A 14,311-nucleotide genomic window follows, 5' to 3' on the forward strand; every position below is an offset into this window, starting at 1 on the left:
AACTTGAGAAGTCTTTTTCAGCATTTAATAAAGCAGAATGCTGAAAATAGTGCAGTGACAAAGTAGGATCAAAGTACCTGTGATTCCCTAAATTAATGTACTCTGGACTCCCTCCCTCAAATTGCTGTACTATAATAATGTAGCACAGTTCTTGTTCTGAATTATTTTCACTTGTAGCCAAATCTAATTCAGAGGGATAAATCCACCTTTATGAGGGTTTCTTTTCTGTTACTAAGCAAAATGCCTAATATATAAATACCCAACTTTGCATACAGAAAGAACTTATACAAGTCTATGTGGAGTCTGTTAACAAATAAGTAATGTCAATTCTAACTACTGATGACTAATTTGAAGTTAACTATTTTAAAGGCAATTGTGTGTGCATTGTCCTCAACTTTACTTTATAGAAGGGAAGGTTAAAATATCAGAAACTATTGTTTACAGCTAACACCCACTTTCCTCGCAGTTAGTTAGCATTTTTGGCAAACTATGAGGCAGAAGCTAAAGCTCCAAGCTAGTGAGACCCTTGACCAAAGAGCCTTATGCCAACACTGTTGAAGCATAAAGTGGGTGAGCCCAGTTATTGACTGTGGAGCCGATTAAGTTTGTTTCATGTGTTTTTACATGGATATCTTTAAAGAACCTACTTCCAATGCAATAGGACTTTAGCTCTAGGCAATGTTTGGCTTTCAGAGTGTTGTTAAAAGTACACATGGAAGTTCAGACCCAGCCAGACAGCTGGCTGGGGCAAAAGCCAAGAGAAGGCTACACTCAGGATCAGAATTAAAACCCATGTTGGATTTAGCAATGAGTGGAGGAGATGGTAGGCAGAACTGTTTCGGGAAGACAGAATACTGGGAAAGTTACTGAGGCAAAACTCACAGACACAAATAAAAGCAAACATTAAACAAAACCCATCAGTGATATCTCAAGGAAGTGCTAGGCTCTCTCTCTCCAGCCCCCACCATGAACTAAGAAGGACAGAGGTCAGGGAGAGCTCTGGCCTCTAAGATTACTGTGTAGCCATGCCACAGGACAGCAGAAATAGAGAATGCCTTTTCACATGTGCTCTTTAAGTAAGTTTCTCTCACAGCAGGAATCAGGGTAACTTTGGGGAGAAGCAATATAGACAATTGCCTTTTAGAATACCAAGGAAGTTAGAGAAATAAAGAGAATTTAAACTAAAGTAAGGAGGCTTTAGTTGTGAAGAATCAGGAAAGCTGAACTGATACTGGGCAGTCAGAAAAGAATTAAACAAGCCAGAGACTGAGGAGGTTAGACATGGATCCTAGTTTTGGTGATTTCCAAAAGGCTCTGAAGAATGGGAAATGGAATAATATTGGACAAACTTAAGCTAGGGGAGGAAACCTCCGGTCCAGGTTTGGAATACATTATTTGAAGCACCTATCACACAGCCAGGTGGAAAGATAAACACAAGTCAATATTTCTAAATTAACTTAATAAGAATTTGAGCTCCTAAATCGCTGAATTCCAGGCATAACAATAAGAAGTTTCCAAAACTTTAGCTGGCTAACATGAAGTTGACATTATTATGATAGTAAAAGTGAAAAGAGCATAATCCGGAAACAAATAAACGAACAAACAAACAAACAAAAAAACCACGCCAAACAAGATAATGCAACTGTGGATTTTGCACAACAGAATGAAGTGGTCATACTTCAAATGGTCAGAACTGAGTATTTCATTGCGGGGGACACATTACATTTGTGAAAAGTAGATCCCCAGTTTCAGAAGTTTGTGTTAAGAACAGATCGTCTTCCTGGACTAGAATGGTAAAAAGCGCCTCTAACCGTGTAGGCTCAATCAGTTTCCTAAAGCAGCTTTAAAATATGTAAATCACCTCTTTCCATCCTCAGGTGCTCCTGCAGATTTCTAAATCAATTAAGCAAACACGATGAATACCCCGGGGGTTAGAAAGGAAGGCCCTGTGCTCATTATTCTTTCCAATGCTACTTGTTAGCTGGGGCCCTACTATATTCGCTGCTCTGTATTTCAGCTGGACTCCTGCAAAGGACCCTTCCAGCTTCTCCTCCCCAGTCAGAGGAGACAGATCACAAACTGCGCTAGGAAGAGAGCCAAACGCAGATGAGCACTGGCTCGCTCCTGATGTGGGAGTTGCTAGAGCTGCACCTGGGTTGGCTTTCCGTATAGGTTTGACGAAGATTGAGGTACTCCATGTGGGGAGAGCCTTTCATTATGTGTTACATCATGGCAGAAGTCATCCAGAGAGGGTGTGACAGGAGGAGAAAGAAGGGGAGAGAGGAACAAAAAGAGATGGAGAGGAAGAGGGAGAAAGAAGGGGAGGGATTCTGCATTAGATTTTCTGTTAACACTGCTTAAGGGCAGAGAAATTCTCATTAACTAATTAAATGCATAAAGATCCCACCTCCCAGCATTTTCCTAAAGGATTAAGTCTCCAATAGAGGTGAGCACATAATGTTATGCACCTGTAATTCTAACATTTAAGAGACTGAGATAAAAGAACTTTGAGCTCAAAGTCTGCAAAGACCATATATTCAGACCTATAAAATACAGAAATAAACAGGTATTTTTGCAAGAAGTGAACTTTAGAGGAATTGGTCAAAATATCACTCTGTACAAGATTCATAGTATACATTTTTTTTCCTTAGGAAATATTTTATATTTGTGTCAACTATTTCTTTTTATAAAACGCTAAAGTTCTTTGGAATTTTAATTACATTTCAGTATGGTATGTTTTATGCTTATGATGTCAGTTACAGAATAAGTAAATAACAAGACCAAGGTTCTGCATTTAAGACGTTATAGATTTTATTTCCAGTATTGGCTGTCTCTGGCAATGATCCCTGGCAAACACATTGGGAAGTGACATAAAGTAAAAGATTTGAATATCCTCTGAAGGTACCTTTTGCATATGACATCCTGTAGTGTCTATGCTGAAGACAGAAACCATTACTGCTTTTCAGGGGTTCAGAATTCTGAGTTTTGTTCCTAGTGGGACCACTAAGAATGTTATCTTTTGTTTCTGCACAGTTCTTACTAAATCTTACAAGGTTGGTACTTTTGTCAATAGCTGTTCATCCTTTGCTTTCCCAGTAAAGATGCAAGAGGAACTGACTTTTCTAACTGGACTTTACCTGTCACCTCCACAGTAACAAGTGTCATGCCTTGCATTTATTTCCACTTGTATTTAAGGACGAGGAGGCCAGGCTTCTTGAGCTGACATTTCATTGATTTTTGAGCAAGTCCTGCTCCAAAAGAAGTTTGACCTCCTAACAGGTTCTTGCTTGTATCTGCTAGATGATAGCAATGTATTCTTTAACTAAATTTCCTTTCTTCCAACTTTTCCAAAAGCTAATAAAATAAATGTTCTTTTAACCATTATAGAAATAAAGGGATCAAACATAATTAAGAATCCACTCCTAAGTGTTCCTATTACAATTGTTAGGCATCTTTTCATTAAAAAGATATCATTGTTGAATTTTCATATGTAAAGTTGTAATGATGACTGAAAGAGAGCAAACAGTGCCTGACAATTAGGTAGCACAAAGTATCGTTTGTCACTGTTAAACTATGTTTAAATTTAACTAAAAACACTCCATGATAAAACATTTCAGTCTCAAATGTATCTTAATTCTAATTGAAAGAAAATGAAGGAAGAAGAGACAAAACTTAAAAGCTTAGGAATCTGAAGACTTGAGGAAATATAAAGAATTAAAGATGGGAGACTCCAGACCTGTTTAAAGAGCTACTAATGAGATGAAAGAAGAGTCAAAAAATAAAAATCCAAATTTCCATGGTGTGAGATGATGGCAATCAAAGATTAAGAAAGAATGGGTTCAAAATCAATAGAAGAAAATCTTTAAACTCTTCCTGCAGGCTCCACAGCTATTTGCAGTTGTCTGTTAAGGTTCTGTCTCTGTCTCCCAGACTTACTTTTTCAGAAGAGCCAAGACTTGTTTACTTACATCTGTGTTCCCAGCGCCTTACACTGTCACTGTAGGAGATCAACACTTAGGTGTTGATTTAAAGCAGAAGCCCGTGACAGAAGCCAGTGAAAACTACCCACTCCAGGACCCTCCAAAGGAACCTGTAGATGTCATTTTTAAAACAGTAAATATGATTAAGACACATATGTATGATTACCTTTTAGAAGTAAATGAGAAATCATTGCAAATATTTACATATATTGCAGTTCTGAGTCAATAGTGAAAAATAAGTTTAGGCAAATACAAACCTAGGCCCTGTTCTTTGGGAATGTATAGTCTACTAGAAGAAACACTGTTAGTCTGTGTGAGTGTGTGTGTGTGTAAATAATAGATGAGTTAATTAAAGTAAGTGTTCTGAAATAGAAACAAATCATACTTTGAAATATATAATTGGGTCAGCAAGGTGGGCGGGGGAGATTGGTGATTTTTAAGCTGGATGAATTCAATATTAGTCAGGCAAAAACTGGGGGTGGGTGGATAAATCCAGACAGAAAAAACAGCAGATGTGAAGATTTTAAAAAAAGGAGTTCCACCAATTTGCAGAACTGAAAGTGCCCATACAAACTGGAACATGACGGGGGAGGACGGGACTGATGAAGTGGATATTCAGACACAATGGGTTTAACTGATGGTCAGCCAATGGGTAACTATTAAAGAACTTTCAGTTGGAAAATTACAGTTATGTTTTTACTTATTCACTAAATTTGGATAAAAGATGGAATTTAGGTACAAAAGCAAGTTTCAGAATTACTGTTCTAATGAAGGTAAAGGAGAAGCATGGCTTGAGAAAGGAGAACCCATTGGAGATGAAGAAATATGAATGATTTAAGACAGAGACAGGAGGCATAAGTGATGTCTGCGTGATCACTTGAATGCCAAAGGTGATATGTAGATAGGGGGAAAGTTGTTTTCTGGATTCAGCTTTGAGCATGATAAGCACAAAGTTTTGATTGGGGAACTTTGAAAACAGGCAGGAATTGAGGTTCACGTTTGGGTATATTCTGTTCGCAAACTGAGGGAGCATGCCAGCAGTGGACAGTTGATCTGCCTTGATGAAGTTCCAGGCATTTTATGCCTCTAGGGTAGGGCCCTGAAAAAAACACTGGGTTCTTTGAAGGTAAGAAAGCCTTTAAAGGAAAAGTTATGTTCTACTCTATTTTTGCTTAATGCATACAGACTTACAGTCATAAGATAGATAAACACTGGAGGCTTAATTGAAGCTTGGTAACTATAGTTTAAACACTCTATTGTTGAGCACAAAAGACAAGATCTCTCATTGCAATCTCTCACACCATCCCAAATGTTAACAGTAGAAGGTGATAACTATATTAATGGTTTATTATAATCATTTCACAGTGTATAAATATGTCAACCACCATTTTTATTTTTATTCTCTCTCTCTGTCTTTCTCTCTCTTTCTCTCTCTCTCTCTCTCTCTCTATATATATATATATGTTATCAATCATACCTCAATAAAGTTGGAAAAATATCATTGAGAAAGTTAACAGGTTTAAAAAAACAAAAAGATGAAGTGATAAAAAATGAAATACTGTGACTAGATTGCTAAACTCACATGCTAGTCTTCTTATATGTTTGGCTTTAAGGTGACTCATCAAACTAATTTTTATAAGCAGACTGGAGAAATAAATGTGATATGAATTAGAAAAACAGAAAGGCTGGGAAAGGAGAACAATGCTTTTTAAATGTTTTTGATTGACCTTGGTTTGGGGGACATATAGGTATCTTTGTAAATATTCATTCAAATAACTTTTTAAAATCCCCTCCACACTTTAAAAAATATATATATAAATATATATGTATATATATATATATATATATGCCTTTTTCTTTCTTTCTCTTTGGTCTCTATTTTCAGAAATGAAAAAGTAACAGATGTAAGGACTTTATAAATGCTAGTGAAATGAAAACAAGCTATGCTAGTTTTTCAAAACTTCAATGGTAATAAAATAGGAAAACTTTCCTGTAATTTTGCAACAATATAAATGTAAGGAGAGTTCCAATAAATGTTACAAATACAAAAAAAAAGCAATCTAAATATTCCTAGGTGTATGAACCTTTTTCAAACTTACTAGAAAAAAGAGATTGTGTCAAATGAATAGATTTCCTAGAAGTTATTTTTGTACAAAAAATTATTACAGATTATGAAGAGTTGAAATATGAGACCATGCAATAAATATTTAAATTGAATTTTCTCCAATTATACTTACCAGAACTTCAGTACTTAAAAGTCAAAGAAAATATTGTCTTGAAAATGTAAGAATTTTTTTCACTGAAGTAAATATATATATTATCCTATATAAAATTACTCTCATGGAGCCGAAAATATGTTTCAATATCCAAAGTGTCTTAGCTGTTGGACTGTGAAGCATCTGTCTGTCTCCACACTTTTTCAAGCCTTGAACACATGGTTTTCTCAAAGGAATTTTTAAGTGTTCCATGAAAAAAGTTTGAGTAAATTGTGACTGTAATTGAGCAATTGTTTCCTATTGTAGGGAATGCCCAAGATTAGAAGTGCTATGATTTTTCATGTTCACTTATATGTTCAGCCTTCACAACTGAGAATTATTACCTGAACTGTCTGATTAAGGCATCATCATTATTTTCTCCAGATTCTTACCTTAACAATCAATAAGAACTTGACCGTTTCCTCTTAGAATGACTGTTTGAACAACCAAAGGAAAAAAATTTAAAAACTTATTATACATTCTCCTCCACCATCTAGAGCTCTTTAACTACTTTTACTTATTTTTAGTAGTCTTTTTTCCCCATAAAATTGCTACTTTTTGTTCATGATTATTTTTAACTTTATTTTCTCAGTGACATTTTTCAGTTGTATTGAGGTATTAAGTGTACATATTGAGGCTTAAGTGTATATATTTAGGAAGCAAATATGGTTGACAGATATATACATTGTGAAAGTACAGTATGTATTTTATGCATAGTCTATGTTATAATTATATTTACCTTCTATGTCATATAAAACTTAGATCTGAAAAATTGACAATATATTTCAAAAGCTACAAACTATATGGAAAAAGCAATACAAAAAATTATTTTTCCTCATTGCAAAATGCTACATATTTTGGTTTCAACCTAAAAAAAAAATAATGAAATAGAAACTTTTTTCCTTTTTTTATTAATTACACTTTATTCACTTTGTACCCCCCCATAAGCCCCTCCCTCCTCCCCTCCCGGCCCCACCCTCCCTCCCCCTTCTTCACGAATGCCCCTCCCCAAGTCCACTGATAGGGGAAGTTCTCCTCTCCTTCCTTCTGATCTTAGTCTATCAGATCACATCAGGAGTGGCTGCATTGTCATCTTCTATGGCCTGGTAAGGCTGCTTCCCCCTCAGGGGGAGGTGATCAAAGAGCAGGCCAATCAGATTATGTCAGAGGCAGTCCCTCTTCCCATTACTATGTAAAGAGGACCCTTACTAAAATCACTCAATCCCCATCCCAAAAGGCAAAGAGCATGGACATCAGAAAAAGAAGAAAACAGGAAACAACCTAGGAACCTGCCACAGAGGGCCTCTGAAAGGCTCTGCCCTGCAGACTATCAAAGCAGATGCTGAGATTTATGGCCAACTGTTGAGGAGAGTGCATGGAATCTTATGTAAGAAGTGGGAAATAGTAAGAGCTGGAGAGGACAGGAACCCTACAAGGAGAGCAACAGAACCAGAAATTTGAGCACAGGGGTCTTCCCAGAGACTCATACTCCAACCAAGTACCAGGCATGGAGATAACCTAGAACCCATTCACAGATGTAGCCCATGGCAGTTTAGAAACTTTTTTTAAATTAAGCAACAGTGTTGGTATTACGAAACTTTATAATGCTTCTCAGATGAAAAATTTACACACAAGCAGTAAGTAAACTATCTTGACCTAGAATATTTGCAGTAATTACTGTGATTTTCTTCTTCAAGGTTATGACATCCAAACTTCATGTGGAATACCAGATGGTAAAATGTACCCTAACATAATCTAAATTGTATTTATTTTCTCAAGAAAACATCCTTACTTATTAGCAAACAAATATCTAATCTCCTAGGCCTGGACAATTGGCAAAGACCATTTTTTTTGGGGGGGGTAGCTAAATGATCAGCCCTGAAAACATATACACAATAGTAACACACAGATTGAGCAGATTGCATTAGGGATATATACAAAACAACTATGTATATAATATGTAACAACTAAAGAGAAAGAGGTCGTACATCAGTTTGAAAGGGATCAAAGAGGTGCATGGAAAAGATTGGAAGGAGGACTGCTAAGGCAAAACTATGTAATTATCATTATTTAAAAAAAATACAAAATATAAAAATTGAATTTCTTATTTTTACTCTTAAAATCAATTTACATTTCATGATTTCTTTGTTTTTAATTGCTGAGTAGTATTCCATTGTGTAAATGTATCACAATTTCTGTATCTATTCCTCAACTGAGGGACATTTGAGTTGTTTCCAGCTTCTGTCTATTACAAATAAAGCTGCTACGTCTGGGCACAAGGTCTTTTCTGAGACTGATACTCTAAACAAGGACCAAGCATGGAGATAACTTAGAACCCCTGCAAGAAAGTAGCCCAAGGCAGCTCAGTATCCAAGAGGGTTCCCCAATAATAGGAGCAGGACCATCTCTGACATGAACTCATGGGCTGGCTCTTTGATCAGCTCCACCTGAGGGGGGAGCAACCTTGCTAGCCCACATAGGAAGAAAAAGAAGCCAGTCCTGATGAGACCTGATAGACTATGGTCAGATGGAAGGGGAGGAGAACCTACCCTATCATTGGACTGGGGTAGGGGTATAGGAGAAGAAGAGGAAGGGAGAGTGGGATTGGGGAGGGGCTACAGCTGGGATACAAAGTGAACAAACTGTAACTAATAAAAAACTAATCTACAAATAGAAAAGTAAACTTTTTTGAGACAAAGTCTCTCTTTGTAGCCCTCATTATCCTGGAGCTCTCTCTGTAGACCAGGCTGGCCTGGAACTCACAGAGATCTACCTGCTTCTGCCTCCTCAGTGCTAGGACCAAAGACATGTACCACCACCACCAGGCTAAAAAAAAATGTAAACTTTTCAAGTTAATTATTATTCCCATTTTTAGAACATTCTTTCAAAGTATTATCTCATTGCAGATTTATGCTAACACTAAAGCTAGACAAACATACACCAATGCACAAAAGTCCTCAACTATATATTTCAGATCAGCATAGGTGAAAAAACCCTAAAAACTTTACAAAACCAAATCCAACAACACGTGGCTCATGAACTCTGTAACTCCAGCTCCAGAGGTATAATATCCTCTTCTTGACTCCATGGGTTCTCACACTCTGTGGGCATTCACTAACATAGAAACACACACATACAGATAAACAAAATTTTAATTTAATTTTAAAATATACTAATGTCACTCTTCACACATCTAGAAAAAAAATCCTAAAATTTATATTCATTCACAAACAAAGCTAAATGGCCAAATTCATCTTGGATGAAAGAAACAAAGCTGAAGATGTTATACTACCTGAGTTCAAAATACACCAGTGTATACAGTAATTAAACCTTTATAATATTAATCTACAATGAGATACTGAGTAATGAAACAGAAGAGAGATTCTAGAAGTAATATCACAAGTCTACATTGAATTGTTTTTTAGCTGATGCTAATAAAATGTGTAGAAAACAGGTCCTTAACAAACTGATGCTAGGAAAACTGCATATCCATACCCTAAATACTCATCAAATCAAATTCAAGTAGGCCCTACTTGGTTACTATGTCAATTTCTACATAAATGCAGTAAAGAAGTACATGAAATCCCAAAACTATGAAACTAATAAAACAAAATGTAAGGAAAACACTTCAACACATTACTATTGGATTTTTTTTTCATTAAGAAAAAAAAAGGAGGACCAGAAACAAAAATTATAAAAATAGACGACAAACTAAAAACCTTCTGCACAGCCGAGGAAACCACTAAGATGGAAAAGACAGCTCACCGTACTAGGGAAAATAAGTATAAACTTTACAACTGACCTGAGGCTAACACTTACAATATGAACAAAATGAGCTGACTATATCAAAATGGAAAGCATGTACAAATAACCCAGTTTCTTTTTTAAAAGAAAAACAGAAAACAGAAGTCAACAGACAGTCCATAAAGAAGAGGTGAGTGGATAGCACACAAATAAAAATATGCTCACCATCACTAATTGTTATGGAAACAAATTCAACCACAGTGAGCCATCATTTCACCATAAGAATGACTATTTTAGAAACCCACAAAGCAAAACAAGAATTGTTGAGGGTATGAGAAGGGAAACGCTGGTGCACATTAGCTCATCCATTGTGAAAAACAAGAAGGAAATTATTCAGAAATTTAAAATAAAACTACTACACAATCCAGCATACCACTACTATTAATCAAATCTATCTGCTAATGAGGCATCCATACTCTCAAAATTATTTCAACACTTTTCAGTCAAGTCAAGATATGAAAGAACCTAGTTATCCAACTCTTGATAATGAAACTGTGGCAGATAGATATAGTGGAATAATATTAGGACATAACATTGAATTAAATCCTGGTATTTGTAACACCATAGATGGAATCGGAGATCATTATAAGCCAGAAACAGACAAATGCCATAATCTTACTCATAGATGCAGTTTTAAAAATACAGTCTCATAGAGAGTTAGAGTAGAATGGTGGATACAAGAATCTGGGTAGAGTTGGAGGTTGGTGGGACTTTGACCAATAGGTACTAAATTATATTTAATTCAATGCAAGACATTCTGGTGTGCAATTGAGCAATGAGATGACTCTAGACAACAAATATGCCTTGAATATTTTAAAAATGCTACAAGGATTTATCATATATAAACAATGTGTGTTCAAGAAAATATACTTATTAGGATTTGAACCTTGTAAAATATGTACACTGTCAAAATATCACACGCTGCCCACAAATACTGTACATAATTTCTATGTATTAATTACTAAACAAAAAATTATTTTCTAAGTGCCATCTAGTTCATACAATTTCTAAGTCATTTTAAAATAGCCCATTTATAATTCAAATCTAAATACTGCAATTAAATGTAAGCCCTAAAATTTATAACCCATAACGATAACTGCATAGAATTAAAATCTCCTGGGAACAGTATTGAGCCTTCAAAAGGAGATTGCATTTTCAACTTGATATACCAAGGCTAGTTGATATCCATGAGAAGCTCCTTTTTTTTTTCTGAAAAGAAAGGGGGAGGAGTGGTTTGGGGGAGGAGAGACTGGGGAGAAGGACTGGGTGGAGAGGAGGGAGGGGAAATTGTGGTCTGGATGTACAGTCAATCAATTAATTAATTAAAAATGAAAAGTAAATTCTAAAGAATGCATATTATGCATTATAAAATATTTTACCACCATTATATTGTTTGCCATTGTGAAAAAAATACTGTAGAAATATTGATAAAAAGACCTATTGGTGTTCATAAAGCACAAACTAAGTAGAACCCAAAGAACATTAAAAATAATGCCCAACAGAGAAACACTTAAAGAAATGCTCACTGTACTTAATCATCAGGGAAGTGATAATAATAAAAATAAAAACCTGAGATTTTACCTCACACCCATCAGAATGGCTAAGATAAAAAACTCAAGGGACAACACATGCTGGAGAGGATGTGGAGAAAGGGGAACCTTCCTCCATTGTTGGTGGGAATGTAAACTTGTACAACCACTTTGGAAGTCAATCTGGTGCTTTCTCAGACAATTAGGATTAGTGCTATACCACTCCTAGGCATATCTCCAAAAGATGCTCAACTAACAACAAGGACATTTGCTCAACTATGTTTGTAGCAGCTTTATTTGTAAGAGCCAAAAGATGGAAACAACATAGATGTCCCTCAATGGAGGAATGAATACAGAAATTGTGGTACATTTACAGGATGGAATACAACTCAGCTATTAAAAACAAGGAAATCATGGAATGTGCAGGAAAATGGTGGGAACTAGAAAAGATCCTCTTGAGTGGGTGGCCCAGAAACAGAAAGACACACATGGTATATACTCACTCATAAGTGGATATTAGCCACATAATATCGGGAAAAACATAATAAACTCAGTACTCCTAAAGAAGCTAAACCTAAGGAAGACCTTAGGGAAGATGCTCAATTCTCATCTAGAAGGACAAACTCGGTAGACATTGGAAGCAGGAGAAGACAGAGAATAGGACATGAGCCTACCACAGACGGCCTCTGAAAGTCTCTACTGATGGAGATATCGAAGTAGAGACTGAGTCTCAGGCAAATTTTACGAAAGAAGGGGGAGATAGAAAACCTGGAGGGGACAGGAGCCCAAAAGCAGACCAACAGAGCCATAAAAACTGAGCCCTGGGGGCCCTGAAGAGAATGATACCCCAACCAAGGACAATGCATGGAGAGGACCTAAAATCCAGGCTCAGATGTAGCCCATAGACATAGTCCAAGTGGGGTCCCTAGTAAGGGGTGCAGGGACTTTCTCTGGCATGAACTCAGTGGCAGGCTCTCTTATCACCTCTCCCTGGGAAGGATGAAGCCTTGCCAGTCTACAGAGGAAAACAATGCAACCTTTCCTGATGAGACCTGATACACTAGGTCAAATGGAAGGGGAGGAAAATTTCCTCTATTAGTGGATTAGGGGAGGGACATAGGGGGAGAAGAGGGAGGAAGGGTGGGCTTGGGAGGAGTTGAGGGAGGGGGCCACAGCTGAAATACAAATTGAATAAATTGTAATAAATGATAATAAAAATCATAAAATAAAAAAAAAAATGTCCCCAATAGCAAGTCTGACCCAAAAAGTCATAGGCCAGCTATGACTAAGTACCAATGGGAAGGGACAAGGACTACATGGGTGATACTTACTTGTAGATGCGTGATGAGGCTACAGACACGTAGGCAACTAAGGAAAATTTGCAAGTTTAGTGATGTTAGAGAAAAGCTGGTTAACACGGCCAGGAGGGTTACATTTGAAAATGTCTGAAGACAGTGACTGAAAATCTGATTATTCTGCATTGATAGTCTGCAGGGAAGACCTTTTCAGAGGCCCTCTGTGACAGGCTCCTAACTTGTTCCCTGTTTTCTCCTTCTTCTGATGTCCATTCTCTTTGCCTTTCTGGATGGGGATTGAGCATTTTAGCCAGAGTCCTCCCTCTTGATTAGTTTCTTTAGGTGTTCAGATTTTAGTAGGTTTATCCTATATTATATGTCTATATGAATGAGTATATACCCTGTGTGTCTTTCTGCTTCTGGGACAGCTCACTCAGGATGATATTTTCCAGTTACCACCATTTATCTGCAAATTTCATGATTTCCGTGTTTTTTTATTACTGAGTAATATGCCATTGTGTAGATGAACACAATTTCTGTATCCATTCCTCAGTAGAGGGGCATCTGGGTTGTTTCCAGCTTCTGGCTATTACAAATAAAGCTGCTACAAACATGGTTGAGCAAATGTCCTTATTGTGTACTTGAACCTCTTTTGGATATATGCCTAGAAGTGGTATAGCTGGATCTTGAGGAAGCACTATTCCTAGTTGTCTGAGGAAGCACCACATTGATTTCCAGAGTGGTTGCACAAGTTTACATTCCCACCAGCAGTGGAGGAGGGTTCCCCTTTCTCCACAACATCTCCAGCATGTGTTGTCACTTGAGTTTTTGATCTTGGCCATTATGATGGGAGTAAGGTGAAATCAAAGCAGATGCTGAGACTTATGGCCAACCTTTGGGCAGAGTGCAGGGAATCTTATGAAAGAAGTGGGAAATAGTAAGATCTGGACAGGACAGGAGCTCCACAAGGAGAACAACAGAACCAACAAATCTGAGCACAGGGGACTTTCCTGAGACTGATAGTCCAGCCAAGTACCATGCATGGAGATAACCTAGAACCCCTGCACAGATGTAGCCCATGGCGGTTCAGTGTCCAAGTGGGTTCCATAGTAATGGGAACAGGGACTGCCTCTGACATGAACTGATGGGCCTGCTTTTTGATCACCTCACCCTGAGTGAGGAGCAGCTTTACCAGGTCATAGAGGAAGACAATGCTCTTCCAGTCCTGATGAGACCTGATAGGCTAGAGTCAGATGGAAGGAGAGAAAGACCCCGCCCATCAGTGGACTTGGGGAGGGGCATGCATGGAAAAGGGGAAGGAAGGAAGGATTTGGGGGGCAAAGAGGGAGGCAGCTACAGGGGGGATACAAAGTGAATAAAATGTAATTCAAAAAAATTTTAAATCTGATTATTCAAAAGTATTGGAGGGAGATAAAGATCCAGTGACA

The sequence above is a fragment of the Meriones unguiculatus genome, chromosome 21, assembly GCF_030254825.1.
Source record: "Meriones unguiculatus strain TT.TT164.6M chromosome 21, Bangor_MerUng_6.1, whole genome shotgun sequence".
Classification (NCBI taxonomy): Eukaryota; Metazoa; Chordata; class Mammalia; order Rodentia; family Muridae; genus Meriones; species Meriones unguiculatus.